Source organism: Carcharodon carcharias, chromosome 7 (genome assembly GCF_017639515.1).
Source record: "Carcharodon carcharias isolate sCarCar2 chromosome 7, sCarCar2.pri, whole genome shotgun sequence".
Taxonomy (NCBI): domain Eukaryota; kingdom Metazoa; phylum Chordata; class Chondrichthyes; order Lamniformes; family Lamnidae; genus Carcharodon; species Carcharodon carcharias.
In genome coordinates, this window is record NC_054473.1 from 73,308,980 (window position 1) to 73,325,984 (window position 17,005).

The window sequence follows — 17,005 nt, forward strand, 5'->3', positions numbered from 1 at the left end:
CAAATCTGGAATAAGGAACTATTATTGGTAACAGTGACCATGTAGCTACTAATTTGTTGTAAAAACCCATCTGGCTCACTAACATCTTTTAGGGAAGGAAATCTGTTTTTACCCTGTCTATCATATATGTGACCCCAGACCCACAGTGATGTGATTATGGGAAGATGGTGGCATAGTGGTAATGTCACTGGGCTAGTAATCCGAGACCCAGTCTAATGCACTGGGGACACAGGGTTCAAATCCCACCAAGGCACCTGGTGGAATATGAATTGATTTAATAAATCTGGAAGTTAGTCTCAGTAATGGTGACCATGAAACCTTCATCAATTCTGTAAAAACTGATCTGGTTCACTAATGTCCTTTAGGGAAGGAAATCTGCCTCCTTATCTGGTCTGGCCAACATGTGACTCCAGGCCCACAGTAATGTGATTGACTCTTAACTGTCCTCTGAAATGGCCTAGCAAGCCATTCAGTTCAAGGGCAATTTTGGATGGGCAACAAATGCTGGCCTTGCCAGTGACACCCACATCCCATGAAAGAATAAATTTTTAAAAATCTCTTAACCGCCTCTGAAACATCACTCCATTATATCAAAAACTGTTAAAGGAGACAATAATTCACATGGACTGCAGTGGCTCAAGAAGGTGGCTCACCACCATCTTCCCCAGGGCAAACGGGGAGAGCAACAAATGCTGGTCTTGCCAATGATGCCTATACACCATGAGTGAATTTAAAAAAAAAAAGAACCCTGGACAGGTGTTTGCTTGTGCCAAATAGAGATCATAGTCTGCATTCTTATGATTTCCTCGCCTATACCCAAGTTCAAGTCACTTGGGACTGGATGAGGTGGTATGAAGTGCATGTGATTACAGGATTCATTTAAACCATTCTGCCCATTATTTGCTATTTCTCCCACAACCTGCTAAAAGTTTTAAGTTGTCAGCTCAATGATCCAAACTGTTCTGATTGTCGTTTGGTTGTAGGTGACTTCTCATCAGTAGGAAAGTTGGTAGTATGCACTCTCCTTTCACCTCAGCACCTGGGTTACAAATGCAGCCCATATGAATGGGATTAAATTTATTCTCTTTCTCTTAGCTCTGAGGATGCTATACAAATTAAATTTGATCGTTTCAGTTGTGTTCTTAGTAAGTACAGCATTTGAACTATCCAGAATTTCACACGTGATTACCTATCTCGCTCAGGTGACAAGAATAATTTGTGTGAGAAGTGGAAATGTGCAGCATTGTGGTAGCAGTCCATGTCTAAATGCAGCAAGACTTGGACAATGTCCAGGCTTGGGCTGACAAGTGGCAAGTAACATTCGTGCCAGGCAATGACCATCTCCAACAAGAGAGAATCTAACCATTGCCCCTTGATGTTCAATGGCATTATCATCGTGGAATCCCCCACCATCAACATCCTGGAGTTTAGCATTGACCAGAAACTGAACTGGTCTAGTCATATAAATACTGTGACTACAAGAGTAAGTCAGAGGCTAGGAATCCTGCGATGAATAACTCACCACCTGACTCCCCAAAGCCTGTCCTGCGTCTACAAGATACGAGTCAGGAGTGTGATGGAATACTCCCCACTTGCCTGGATGAGTGCAGCTCCCACAACACTCAAGAAGCTTGACACCATCCAGGACAAAGCAACCAGCTTGACTGGCACCACATCCACAAACATTCACTCCCTCTGCCAATGACGTACAACAGCAGCAGTGTGTATCATCTACAAGACGCACTGCAGGAACTCACCAAGTCTCCTTCGACAGCACTTTCCAAATCCAAGACCACTACCACCTAGAAGGACAAGGGCAGCAGGTAGATGGGAACATCACCATCTGCAACTTCCCCTCCAAGTCACGCACCATCCTGACTTGGAAATACATCGCCGTTCCTTCACTGTCGCCGGGTCAAAATCCTGGAACTCCCTTCCTAACAGCACAGTGGGTGTACCAGCACTACATGGACTGCAGCAGTTCAAGAAGGCAGCTCACCACCGCCTTCTCAAGGGCAACTCAGGCTGGGCAATAGATACTGGCCCAGCCAACGAAACCCACATCCTGTGAATGAATAAAAGAGAGCTTTACTGAGATTAAGTTTAAATCATGTGATTGGGGTAGTACAAATGGAGCCTTATTTTCCACCTAACCCATGGGGTACCTGAGCTGGGAATGTTCAGTGCTAACACTGGGTGCCTGAAGTTGGGAATTTTGTTCCATTACTGAATCATTTACCTTGTTGGATACAAAAAAGTAGTTGTAAAAGTGATGAAGTAATGATATGCATTATGAGTCATCAGTCTGCTATGAATTCTGAAACATGCATTTTTAAAATTCACAATCTGTAATGTAAAATTTTACTTTGAATACAAGATTTTTTAAGCACCTATTGTCATTCTTTATTATAACAGTAACATATGACTGCTCTATTCTCATCACAATTGTGTTTCAAGTCCTTTTGTGAACATTCTAGAGATACTGCTGTTTTGGCTGCTGTTACAGCGCCCTTTCTTAAAAACATTTAACTCCGCAGTTACAGGTCACTGACCCTTTCTAGGAAATTTTGGATTATACCTAGATTGTGTCTGTTGTGCCCAAATAAAAATATGAGCTGGATTTTTCCAGAAGAGTTTTGGAACATATAAATATCCATCCACTTTTCAATTTCACACAAAGTAACTTTTATCATCAGTCAAGACTTCACTTATTTTTTGCCCTTGCATCAATTTCTCCTATTTGCATTGCATCCAGTGCTGTTGTACCACCTCTACATGAGGTTCTGAACTTTAATGGTGTCAAATGATCCTGATGATCTAATCCCCATTGATGCAGATCTCTACTCTTCATGCACTTCATCCTTTGTAGGTCATGTGTAGAGTGTGAAATTCATGAAGATTGATTAAGCCTGTTGGCCTCTTGTTACCTACCTGGATGGTTTTGCACAGTGCTGAGTTTAGTTTATTAAGTGAAGTAAATAAAGTGTGAAAATGAATGTTGATTAAAGATTTGCAAATCTTTAAGGATCATAAAGTTGGTGCCATTTGATACTGTTTAGATTGAGAATAATAAGAAAAGTTCCCAGTAAAAGGACTTTTAAGAATGAAATAAGCACGTGGAATTAGAATTACTATGGAAATTAAAACATGTGCCTTGTTAAGTCCATCAGGGATAGAAAGTAATAAATAGAAGAATGTAGAGCCACTCATTAGAGAAACAGAAACCAAGGTTAGTGAAGATTTAGTATTTACAAAAATGTAGTATTTACAAGGGAAGAAGATAGTAAGGGAGAAGAATCAAATTGAAGGATCTGACAGATTTAGTATTACTGCTGAGCTGGCACCTGGATATTTGAAGAAAGTCCACATAAATACATTGGGGTTCTTGCAGAACTGAAGGATGAGCTAGGAAACACTATTAATAGATCTTTAAGGATTGGCTAGATAACGGGGATAGTTCCAGAGGACTGCAGAGCACCAAATGTAGTGGCCTTATTTAAAAAGGAAACTGGCAGAGTTCTGGTAATGATAATAGACAAGTTATTATGACATCAGTGCCAGGCCAATTTTGGAATCATTTATTAAACACTGGCTAGTGGAACACTTAGAGTTGTAAACTAAATAGAAAATGCCAGCATGGATTTACAAAAGGGAACTTTTTGTGCAGAGCAATTTGGCGTGATTAACAGGAGATTTCAATAAGTGCAACAATGTGGATGTAATTTGCTTGGGGTAACTAACATATTTGATAAAAACAGGAAGTGTGATAGATAAAGGGTTTGTGTCAATGGGCATCAATTTGGTTGGAGGAGCGATGACTGGAATTCTTAGTGCCTGATGCTAGGACTAGTGTTGTTTAATATTTTTGTTAATGACTTGGGCGAGACTTTTTGCAGCTTTATCTTAAAATTAATGGGTAACACCAAAATAAGTGGAGGATGGGGAAAGTTCAGGAAAATGCGCATTGGGGAAAAATTGCAGGCAGTTTGGTTGGGACAAATATAAAGTAATGCAATTACAACAAGGAACATGCAGAGGCATGGGAAAACACTGACCAGGGTAGATCGGTGCAGTAAATAAATAATTTAAGGCTTGGCAGGGCTACTCATAGCCGTCGAGTGCACGCCCTGGACAATTTGGGGACTCCAGGATGCCACCCATGTCCTGGACAACTATATGTGCAGAAAATGCCACCAAATGGAAAAACTCAAGCGCCATATCTTGGAACTTGAGAAGCAGCTGGTGTCACTGAGGAGCATGCATGAGGTTGAGAGCTTTGTGGGTAGCATGTTTCAGAAGGCAGTCATCCTGCAGCTTATGAAAGAGCAGGCAGAGAGGGACTAGGGTGGCTGTCTGAGAGGAAAGAAAGACAAGGTAGATAGTGTAGCAGACCCTTGAGGCCATCCCGCTTTCTAACAGGCGCTCAGCTCTGAGCACCAATTGGGGAGATGGTTCCTCTGGAGGGAGCAGCGAGAGTCATGACAAAGCACCATGGGTGACTCAGCTGTGCAGGGAGGGAGGAAAAAAGACAGGAGAGCAAGAGTGGTAGGGGATTCTGTAGTTAGGGGACCAGACAGACACTTCTGTGATCGCAGACATAATTCCAGGATGGTATGTTGCCTCCCTGGCACAAGGCCATGGCTAGCATCGAGTGGCTTCAGAGCATTCTGGAAGGTGAGGGTGCCCAGCCAGAGGTTGTGGTTCACATTAGTACCAATGACATAGGTAGAAAAAGGGATGAGATCCTGCAGGCTGAGTTCAGAGAGCTGGGAAAGGGATTAACAAGCAAGACCTCAAAGGTCGTGATACTCGGATTGCTTCTAAGGCCATGTGCTAGTGAGCATGGAAATAGGAGAATACGCCAGCCGAATGCGTGGCTGGAGAGATGGTGCAGGAGGGAGGGCTTCAGGTTTCTGAGGCATTGGGACCAGTTCTGGGGAAGGTAGGATCTGTACAAACTGGGCGGTCTACACCTGGATAGGACAGGGATGAATGTCCTTGCTGGGAGATTTGCTTTTGTTGGGGAGGGTTTAAACTAGATCGGCAGGGGGATGGGACCCTGAGGGCAGATTCAGATAGGACAAATTCGGAGTAGGGAGCAGGAGACCGAAAATTAGTGGGTGACTGCGAAAGACAGAAGAAGCAAGGATTAAAAGGTTTACAATACAGGAATTTGGCAATGTTAAAAGGTATTTATTTAAATGCAAAGAGTATTGCAAAGAAAGCCAATGAGCTGAAGGCACAGACAGACACTTTTTAAAATTAATTTTACGGGATGTGAGTGTTTTCTTGCCCGTCCCTAATTGCCCTTGAGAAGGTGGTGGTGACCTGCTGCCTTGAACTGCTGCATTCCCTACGGTGTAGGTCCACCCACAGTGCTGCTAAGAAGGGAGTTCCAGGATTTTGACCCAACAACAGTGAAGGAATGGCGATATCATTCTAAATCAGGATGGTGAGTGGCTTGGAGGGGAACTTCCAGGTGGTGATATTCCCATGTATCTGCTGCTCTTGTCCTTCTAGATGGTAGCGATCATGGGTCTGCTGCCTAAGGAGCCTTGGTGAGTTTCTGCAGTGCATATTACAGATAGTACACACTGCTGCCACTGTTTGTCAGTGGTGGAGGGAGTGAATATTTATGAAAGGGGTGCCAGTCAAACGGGCTGCTTTGTCCTGGATGGTGTCAAGCTTCTTGAGTGTTGTTGGAGCAGCACTCATCCAGGCAAGTGGAGGGTATCCCATCACACTCCTGACTTGTGCCTTGTAGATGGTGGACTGGCCTTGGGGAGTAAGGAGGTGAGTTATTCGCCGCAGGATTCCTAGCCTCTGACCTGCTCTTGTAGCCACCGTACTTATATGGCTAGTCCAGTTCAGTTTTTGGTCAATGGTCACCCCCAGGATGTTGGTAGTGGGGGATTCAATGATGGTAATGCCATTGAACATCAAGAGCCGATGGTTAGATTCTCTCTTGTTGGAGATGGCCATTGCCTGACAATTGTGTGACACTTATTTGCCATTTGTCAGCCCAAGCCTGGATATTGTCCAGGTCTTGCTGCATTTGGACATGGACTGCTTCAGTATTTGAGGAATCGTGAATGATCCTGAATATTGTGTAGTCATGAGAGTCCCCAATTCTGACCTTATGATGGAAGGAAGGTCATTGATGAAGCAGCTGAATTGGTTGGGCCGAGGACACTACCCTGAGGAACTCCTGCAGTGATGTCCTGGAGCTGAGATGACTGACCTCCAAGAACCACAACCATCTTCCTTTGTGCTAGGTATGACTCCACCCAGTGAAGAGTTTTCCCCCCGATTCCCTTTGACACCAGTTTTGCTAGGGCTCCTTGATGCCACAGTTGGTCAAATGTTACCTTGATGTGAAGGGCAGTCACCCTCGCCTCACCTTGGGAGTTCAGCTCATTTGACCATGTTTGAACCAAGGCTGTAATGAGGTCAGGAGCTGATTGGCCCTGGCAGAACCCAAACTGGGCATCAGTGAGCAGGTTATTGCTAAGCAAGTGCCGCTTGATAGCACTGTTGCTGACCCCTTCATCACTTTACTGATGATTGAGAGTAGACTGATGGGGCAGCAATTAGCCGGGTTGGATATGTCTTGCTATTTGTGCACAGGACATACCTGAGCAATTTTCCACATTGCCGAGTAGACGCCAGTGTTGTAACTGTACTGGAACAGCTTGGCTAGGGGCACGGCAAGTTCTGGAGCTCAAGTTTTCAGTATATTGTCAGAATATTGTCAGAGCCCAAAGCCTTTGCAGTATCCAGTGCCCTCAGCCGTTTCTTGATATCACGTGGAGTGAATTGAGTTGGCAGAAGACTGGCATCTGTGAAGCTGGGATGCTGGGGACCTCTGGAGGACGTTGAGATGGATCATCCGCTTGGCACTTCGGGGTGAAGATTTTTGAAAATTCTTCAGCCTTATCCTTTGCACTGATGTGCTTTGCTACCCCATCATTGAGGATGGGATATTTGTGGAGCCCCCTTTTCCAGTGAGTTGTTTAATTGTCCACCATCATTCACGACTAGGTCTGACTGAACTGCAGAGCTTAGATTTGACCTGTTGGTTGTGGAATCGCTTAGCTCTGTATATCACTTGCTGCTTATGCTGTTTGGTACACAAGTAGTCCTGTGGCGTCAGCGCACCAAGTTGACACCTCATTTTTAGATATGCCTGGCGTTGCTCCTGGCATGCCCTTCTGTACTCTTCATTGAACCAGGCTTGATTCCTTGCTTTCGTGGTAACGGTAGAGCGGGAGAAATGCAGGGCCATGAGGTTACAGATTGTGGTTGAGTACAACTCTGCTGCTGATGGCCCACGGCGCCTCATGGTTGCCTAGACTTGAGTTGCTAGATCAGTTCAAAATCTATCCTATTTACCATAGCGATAGTGTGACACAACACGATGGAAGGTATCCACAATGTGAAGAGCTGTGTAGTGGTCACTGCTACCAATTCTATCATGGACAGATGCATCTGCAGCAGGGAGGTTGGTTAGGATGAGGCCAAGTATGTTTTTCCCTCTTGTTGGCTTCTTCACCACCTGCCATAGACCCAGTTCTAAAAGACTTGGCAAGTTCTGTCTGTAGTGGTGCCACCGAGCCGCTCTTGGTGATGGACATTGAAGTCCCTCACCGAGAGTACATTCTGTTTCTTTGCCACTGTCAGTGCTTCCTCCAAGTGGTGTTCGACATGGAGGAGTACTGATTCATCAGCTGAGGGGGGACGGTACATGGTAATCAGCAGGACGTTTCCTTGCCCATGTTTGACCTAATGCCATGAGACTTCTTGGGGTTTGGAGTTAATGTTGAGGACTCCCAGGGCAATTCCCTTCCAAATGTATGCCACTGTGCTGCCACCTCTGCTGGGTCTGTCCTGCTGGCCGGACAGAACATACCCAAGCATGTGGATGGTCGTTCTGGGACATTATCCATAAAGTATGATTCTGAGAGGATGACTATGTCAGGCTGTTCCTTGACTCGTCAGTGAGACAGCTCTCCTACTTTTGGCACTGTCCCCGAGATGCAGGGCTGACAGGGCTCAGTTTGTCATTGTCATTTCCGGTGTCTAAATAGATGCAGGGTGATCCATCCGGTTCCACTCCTTTTAGACTTTTTAGTGGTTTGATGCAACTGAGTGGCTTGCTAGGCCATTTCGGAGGGCATTTAACAGTCAATCACATTTATGTGGATCTGGAGTCAAAGGACGGCAGATTTCCTTCCCTAAAGTCAGATGGGCTTTTCCGACAATTGACAATGATTTCATGATCAGGTTTTAATCCCAGATTTTTTATTGGACTCAAATTTCAGCATCTGCCATGGTGGGGTTCGGACCTGAGTCCCAGTGCATTACCGTGGGTCTCTGGATTACTAGTCCAGGGACAATACAATCACTCCACTACTTCTCCTGTTGGATCCTGTTAAGGGTATCAGTCTAATTTATAGAATTCTGTAGTTTTAGGGATTCCTCTGGCAACTTTGCATCTTGTGAAATGGTGATTTGTACCTATGTGCTTAGCTGTATTAAACATGGACTTGTTTGACATAGGAACCCCACTCTGGCATGGCAGTCTGTGCTGCACTTGTGACAGGTGAAGACAGTGGGCTGGAAGCAGGAAACTATAGACCATTAGTCTAACGCGTCATTGGGAAAATTATTAAGGACAGCAGTACATTTAGACAATCATAATCAAACAGAGTCAACATGGTTTATGAAAGGGAAATTGTTCAAGGACACCCAGATCCCTTCGTATTGCAGCAGTCTATAGTCCCTCTTCATTTAAGCAAGACTCTGCTTTTCTATTCTTCCTGCCAAAATGGATGACCTCATATTTTCAAACATTATACTCCACCTGCCTATTTTCTGCCCATTCACTTTATCACGTATATCCCTTTGCAGGCTCTGTATGCTCTTCACAACTAGCTTTCCTACCTATCTTTGTACCATCAGCAAATTTGACAAAATACAGTCGGTCCCTTCATCTAAGTCATTAATATAGATCGGAAATAGTGGTGGCCCCATCACTGATCTCTGTGGCACTCCACAAGTTACAGTTTGCCAACCTGAAAAATCACCCATTTATCCTAACTCTGTTTCCGGTTAGACAGTCCTCTATCCATGCTAATATATTACTTCCAATACCATGAGCTCTTATTTTGTGCAGTATCCTTTTATGTGGCACCTTATCGAATGCCTTAGGAAATCTAAATGCACTGCATCTACTGGTTCACCTTAATCCGCCCAGCTTGTTATATCCTCAAAGAAATCTTTTTTCCCTTTAATTTGCTTTTGGATAGCTATATCCAGCCATTTGCAACTCATTTGGATACACGTTTTGTTTCTTTAATTCATCCATTACCACTCTCTTTGGCTTTTGTACTGTGAAACCTTTTGTCATTTAAGATGCTGCTTCTGCTTTTCAGCAAGCAGTTTATCCTGTCTTGAAGTTTCATTAGTTTTAGGTATACCTGGTGATGCTCCTTGTCTGTTCTAGACTTCTTATTGGACCAGAGTAGGACCCTGCCTTGATGGTAACATTAGAGGAGGAATATGCTGGTCATGAAGTTGCAGATTGTGGTTGAATATAATTCTGCTGCAGTTAATATAAGTCTGTGGGTTTTCAATCTATTGGCACTTTCCAGAATCTAGGGAATTTTGGAAGATTGTAACCACCTTACTGCAGCCACTAGGTTGCAGGCGGGAGCTTGTCAGCCTTTAAGTCCCATTTAAATGCTAGGCAGTTTTTCTCTGGTAATCATTGTTTTAAGTTCCTCCATCCCTTTTGCCTCAGATTTTCTTTTGTTATTTAGGTGCTTTTATTATCTTCTAATGGTGAAGACAAATACCAAACATTTGTTCAAAGTCTCTGCCATTTTCTTGTTTCCAGTTATAACTTCCCAAGTATTAACCTCTCTAGAGGACCAATGTTTACCTTGAGGGCTCTGTTTATGTATTTATAAAAGCTTTTGGTGTCAGTTTTAATATTTCTTGTTAATTTACTCTAATTTATAGAATGCTGCAGTTTTAGAAAATTGGTCTAATTTATGAGATCTTGTGGGGTTTTAAGGAATTAATCTAATTTATGGGGTCCTATCATTTTATGAAATCGGTCTTAATTTATAGAATCCTGCAGTTTGAGGGAATTAGTCTAATTTATGCGATCTTGCTGTTTTAAGGACTCTGTTTAATTTATGTGCTTTAGCAAATGTGGAATATACTTGGAAGGGCTGCTTCCTTCATTGCAAAAAGATTACACTGGGACTTCGCTATAATGCGGCCCACAGGGACCATATTTTGAGATCCTGTTATATGAGGCGGATTTGGAGAGGATGTTTCTTCTTGTGGGAGAATCCAGAACTAGGGATCACTGCTTAAAAATAAGGGGTCGCCCATTTAAAACGGAGATGAGGTGAAATTTTTCCTCTGAGGATCGTGAGTTTTTGAGGTCATAAAGAGGCTACAAAAGATATGGATTGGTTAAGTGAGTGGGCAAAGATCTGGCAAATGGACTAAAATGTGGGGAAATGTAAAACTGTCCATTTTGGCAGGAAGAATAAAAGGCATATTATCTAAATGGTGAGAGATTGCAGAGGAATCTGGGTAGCTTAGTGCATGAATCGCAAAATACTAGCATGCAGATACAGCAAATAATTAGAAAGCTAATAGAATGTTATCATTTTTGCGAGGGGAATTGACCACAAAAGTAAGGAGGTTATGCTTCAGTTATATGGAGCACTGATGAGATCACATCTGGAGTACAGTGTACAGTATTGGTCACCTTATTTAAGGAAGGATGTAAATGCATTGGAAGCAGTTCAGAGAAGGTTTACCAGATTGATACCTGGGTTGTCTTTTGAGGAAAGGTTGGACAGACTAGGCTTGTATCTGCTGGAGTTTAGAAGAGTGAGAGGTGACTTGATTGAAACATATAAGATCCTGAGGGGGCTTGACAGGGTGGATGTGGAAAGGGTGTATCCTCTTGTGGGAGTATCTAGATCCATGTTTAAACATAAGGGGTCACCCATTTAAAACGGAGATGAGGCGAAATTTTTTCTGAGTGTCTGAGCCTTTGGAACCCTCTTCCTGAAAAGGTAGCGGAAGCAGAGTCTTTGAATATTTTTAAGGCAGAGGTGGATAGATTCTTGGTATCAAGGGAGGTGACAGGTGATAGGCGGGATTCAGATTTCAGGTTACTATCAGATCAGCCATGATCTTATTAAATGGCAGAGCAGGCTTGAGGGGCCTAATGGCCTATTCCTGCTCCTTGTTCGTATATTCGTTGGTGAAGCCACAATACAGGCTGGGTATTTCTGGTATTTCGGGCTTTCTTTCCTGCTTGACCGCCTTCATCCATCTTGATCGACACCCTTCCTAACTTCATCTTTAAGCCGCTCATGAAAGATTGATTCAGCTGTCCTTGTTCTTTTTGAAATGGATGTTTAATCTGCTTTGATCTAGTCAATGATTTTTAGTTTCCTGCCTCTGATATAACGTATTCTCTTTCATGACCCAGTACACATTTTTGTATTGATCGTTGTATGGGCACCCGTGCAAGCACAGATGGCCCAATGAAGAGTCATATGGATTCGAAACATTAACTGTATTCCTCTCCGCAGATGCTGTCAGACCTGCTAAGTTTTTCCAGGTATTTTTATTTTTGTTTTTGTTTTGGATTTCCAGCATCTGCAGTTTTTTGCTTTTATTTTGCTTTTATCTTAAATTTGACCTGCATTTACACAGCGAAAACCGGTGTTCAATTACAATGGGAAATTAAATAGTCACATAGCTGCCACCTCATTGACTGGTTCTAAATCTAATGACATTTTTTAATCAAAAAGTATTTTTAAAATAACAATGAAAGTATACGGAGAAGTTATAACTGGAAACAAGAAAATGGCAGAGACTTTTGAGCTAATAAAGAATAGTTTTGTGAATATAAATATATTTAAATTAATATTTCCATACAAAAGTATGATCTGAAATTAAAAAGTTTGAAATAGAGTTTAATTTTATTTAATTGCTTGTTAGGTAATACTGAAAAATATTATCTGGTAGAAGTGAAGCATTTATATTTCAACAATATTTGACACATCACAAAAAAGACCGGAAATACAGTCTGAAGGGATAAATGTAAATGAAGATTTTAGGATCCAAGACAGACCAGCGTTATACAGAGTTCAATGCTATAGTGGACCACGTTATACCAGGGCCTAATTGTACTTGTGCAAGCTTTGAAATGTTGTGATCAGATCACCTGGGCTCTGAAATGATTGTTAAATGAAGTAATCCAGGACCATGTGTGGAAAATATCTGATGGACCCTGGCATGCGTTTTCCAGCAGTGATCAGTGAATAGCTGGAGCAGAAAGCCTGCTTCATTTTTACCTTTTTCTAACCAGGACACTATGGTGTGGCCAGTGGGGTAACAGCCCAACTGCAATAATTGGCCCTTTGTTTGTGCAGCGCTCTCCGGAGATCAGAATTGTTAATGTTTTTGAAGCAATGATATAAGTACAGTATTACATTTCTGTTATTTATATGAATGAAATATTATTATTGGGTGAAAGCAAAATGCTGCGGAAGCTGGAAATCTAAAATAAAAATGCTGGAGACACTCAGGCAGTCAGACAGCATTTGTGGACAAAAAATCAGTTAATGCTTCAGGTTGATGACTTTGCAACAGAACCGGAAGATGTTAGTTTGGGGCACTTTCTTTCTCTAAGATTTGATTGCGCTTAATGGTATGGTGTGTTAATTTTTATTCTCAAGCAGTACAATTTTTTTGTTCCAGTATTGAGTTGTGTGAAGAGAACACCATAAATTGTATGAGATTAGGTCCAAGTGTGTTGGTGGTTACAAGTTATTCTCTGATCGTGGTGAGAGAAATTTGATTTATTGGATTATGTATTTTTTTTCTTGTAATATTGGTATCAGTATATTAAATCCTCGTGGCAACACTTGGAAGCAGCCTGCCTTGGTGAATAATCAATTGTGGATTAACCTTTGTATAGCCTTTGTTGTAATAGATGAGAAATGGAAAATATTGTGTTTATTAACAGTTAGCATTGCTGACAAACTTGGAAGCTTGCACTCTGTTTTGCCTGTCAGTTTCCCCCATCTGAAAGAAAGACCTGCATATGCATTGCACCTTATCACATCTAACTTTGCAATACCCTTCACACACACTACTTTTCCATTGTTTTGTAGGTATTTATGGTAACCAAGTCGCACACAGCAAGCTCACAAAAGAAGCAATGGGAAGTATGAGTAATTAATCTATTTCAGTGGCTTATTGACCAAAGCACCAGGGAGAATTTCATATTCTTCAAAATGTGTCATGGCATTTTTTTTTAAGTAGAGTAAATACATATATTTTGTAAAGATGCTGTGTAGTTTTTTTTTCAACAAGCTGTATATGGAAGAATATATTGTCTTGGCATCTTGTAACATTCACCTGAACAAGCAGCTGGGTTTTGGTTTTCAAGTTTGATCTGAGGAAAGTGCATCAGATATTGACAGTACAACATTCCCTCTTTAATTGACTTAAACTGATACTCAGGAAAAGGCACTGACTGGTATCGGGGTTTTGTTCCATTGACACATTTAGTGACCTTTCTGTACATGTCTAGAAGCTTGTGTTTTGCATACTAAGTGGACTCTAGAGTGTTCAAGCCATAACCTGATGTCTATAGCCATGCATTGAGTCGAGGTCACTGGATAGCAATCAGTAATAGGAGGGCTGGCTGATATTTTTTTTCCTTCTCCCCACAGTCCTTGATTTTATAGGATGTACTGAATGGCAAATTTAATGTGGAAGGAATATGGTAGGTCCATCTGGTGTTATTTTTCCTACTGGCCCAGTGGGTTAAGTTATAAGCAAAGTTAAATGCAAATCCCAAATGATGTCAACTCAGCATGTAAGATTAAGAATTCAAAATCTCCATATATACTTAATTGAATAATCATTAGGTGAAGAACTTCAGATGCCAGTGTTCCTCCTTTCGTTTGAACAATATAAAAGAAAAATGGATTGGTGTTTAAATCATTCTTTTATCGTTAGCTTGTTTTGAATGCTGCTGCTAATTCAATTCATATGAATTGGTCTATTTCCCATGTTGTTTTACACAGCGTGTTGAAAATTTCAGCTAGATATTCACAAGGAATGTGTTGATGACACATCTTAAAACAGTGGACTGTAGAAGCTGTGACTTTAATAACATGGGATAAAATAATAATGCATTCATACAAATTGTGCCGTTAGTTCCCCATTGGCCGAGGCATTGCCATCAGAGTCGACTTGCCAATGAATCAGCAACCCTTTTCTCCTGTAGCATAAATTGTTGTGATCGTTTGAAATTTGACATTCTTGCATTTATCCTGATAAGTGCAAAACAAAAAGCTTCAGCAACATTAAAGTTCTGTACCACCAAGCAATTGCTGGTTTGTAATAACCACAATATAATTACAGCAGGAAAGCTGAAGGCTCCAGGAACCATATGTAAATTATTAATAATGAAAGAATACAGATGAATATTAGTGTAGCTTAGTAGACATGAGTGAATTAACAAATGAATGGAAAACCAGCACCATTGAATCAACACATTCTTAGAACAACAAACTAATAAATTAATGCAGTAGTGAGCATCAGTGAATTAATTGGAGAAGTGGGAAGAAGTGAATTGACGTATGCAGAGACACTAACCTAGCAACTGTTCAGTAAATGAACGACTGAATAAAGAATGCTGCCAACTGGTAAACATAATTGTTCTAAAGAAAAGCTAAAAAGCCCTGTTGCCAACAAGACGCTTAAGTGGTTAATATGTACTTGTGTCATATTTCTTTGTCAGATTACATTTCCAAGAATACTGGGATATTTCTCTATATTAAAACCTCCATATAAAACATATTATTGTTACATAATGATATTAAATACTTCAAATAAATACTTTGGGTGTTTAAATTTAGAAGAGGCAGTCCCATCACAAAGCATCATTCCCAGATTAGAAGAGAAATGCATGGGTCTGGGTAAGAATCTTAGTGGGGATTATTAGAGATAGGGCTCATGAGTGTTGGTGTAACAGTGGAACTAATGGAGTTATGAGGACTGAGGTGCTAGGCTTGAAACTAGTGCCATCTTGGAAAGAAAACAAGGTCATGAAACCAAGTAAGAAAGCTGAGACTTGGGTAGGCCTTAGGCTAGAATTGTGTTGATGGGCAGCATAAAGTAGGGGGAGGTTCAAAAATACACAAGGGAGTCTTTGACTAAACATTTAATCATTTAATATGTGGCGTGGTGTTAAATACTGCTGTGAAGTACCATGGCATGCTTACTATGATAAAAGTATTATATAAATGCAAGCTTCGTACCTGAGTACCCACTCCACTGCCCTTGTGTTTCTGCATTTTTTTCTATATTAAAAGCTATTTCTGTTTTTATTCCTTTCTTCCTTAGATATACATCAACCCGCCCCTTGAATGTATCAGTGCTTTTTGCTTCAAACATTCCTTGTGGTTGTTCCACACTCATTCTACTTAGTGCAAAAGAATTCCTCCCAAACTCTTAATTTGATCTGTTAATGGGAGCTTATATTCATGCTTCTCCCTCCTCCCCATTCTGGACTCACCCACAAGTTGAATAAGTTTCCCTACATTCACTCCCTCTAATGGGAGTTCCTATTGAGCCACTTGTTCCTATTGAGTCCAGATCCCTGGACTACATAATCAACGGTACCAAATCATATCACCTCTGGCCCCCCCTGTATACTAAACTGATAGTAGGAAAAGACCTGTTGGTCCATCAAGTCTCCCCCACACTATGACAGTTGGACCATCATCTCCCTACCCTGCAACAACACCACCCTCCCCCCACCACACACCCATTCTCCTGCAGTCATTAATCTTCTGGGAGAGGCAATAAAACCAATAAGGGGGAAAAACACTAAAATTTCTCTCTAAACCAATCCAGGAAATCACATGCACTGTCTGAAAAGAAGGAAAGTCTTGTATTTATATAGTGTCTTTTGTAATGTCAGGACGACCTAAAGTGCTTTAAAACCACAATTACTTTTCAAATGTAGTCACTGTGGGAATGGAGGAAATATGGCAGCCAATTTGTGCATGATAAGCCCTGACAAATAGCAACATGGTATTGGCCAGATAATCTATATTTGTTAATGTTTCAATCCGTATGACCCTTTTGCAGAGCTCTGAAGAAGGGTCATAGGGTCTCGAAATGTTAACTCTGTTTATCTCTCCACGGATGCTGTCAGACCTGCTGAGTTTTTCTAGCATTTTCTGTTTTTTTGTTTCAGATTTCCAGCATACGCAGTATTTTGCTTTAAATCTATTTTTGTGTTAGATCCCCTGACCGGGGGAAGCAATCTCTCAGCGTCCACTCTGTCAAGTCCTTTTAGAATTTTGTAGGTTTCAATGATTTTGCCTCTCATTCTTCCAACTCCAGAGAATATAAGCCCAGTTTAGTCAGTCTCTCATCGAGCCCCTCATCCCAAGGACCAATTTAGTGAACCTTTGCTGTACCGCCTCCAATGCAAGTATATCCTCCCTTAAATGTGGATACCAAACAGACACAGTATTCCAGATCTGGCCTCACCAAAACCTTGTACAGCTGTAGCAGGACTTCCTTATTTTTTTCTTTTTAAAAAGATTAGTTATTTATTGAACAGATCCAAATATTTTATTTCTTTACTTCTTCTCAACATACTGCTCTGCTGCTTCCTTTGCTCTCATTTAATATATGGTCCCCAGATAAGGGAAATATCAGATATTAAACTGATAAGAACAGATACTACTTCCTTATTCTTGCACTCCAGTCCCCTTGCAATAAAGGCCACCGTGCAATTTGCCTTCCTAATTACTTGCTGCACCTGTATGCTAACATTCTGTTTTCCAATTATTTTATAGGCCTTTTTCAGGTTGCCCTTGAGTCATTGTTCCTCTAAAGTAAATCAACCAAGCTGATTTCTGTAGTGGAAGCT

The 17,005-nt window shown here is 41.4% G+C and overlaps 1 protein-coding gene and 1 pseudogene across 2 annotated transcripts in view; one reads left to right on the forward strand and one right to left on the reverse strand.

Annotated features, from left to right (window-relative positions):
- rad18 (RAD18 E3 ubiquitin protein ligase) overlaps positions 1-17,005 on the forward strand; it is a 277,150-nt gene that overhangs the window by 12,286 nt on the left and 247,859 nt on the right. The gene's annotated exons all lie outside the window — the stretch shown is intronic.
- Positions 16,768-16,819, reverse strand: LOC121280643 (annotated as a pseudogene).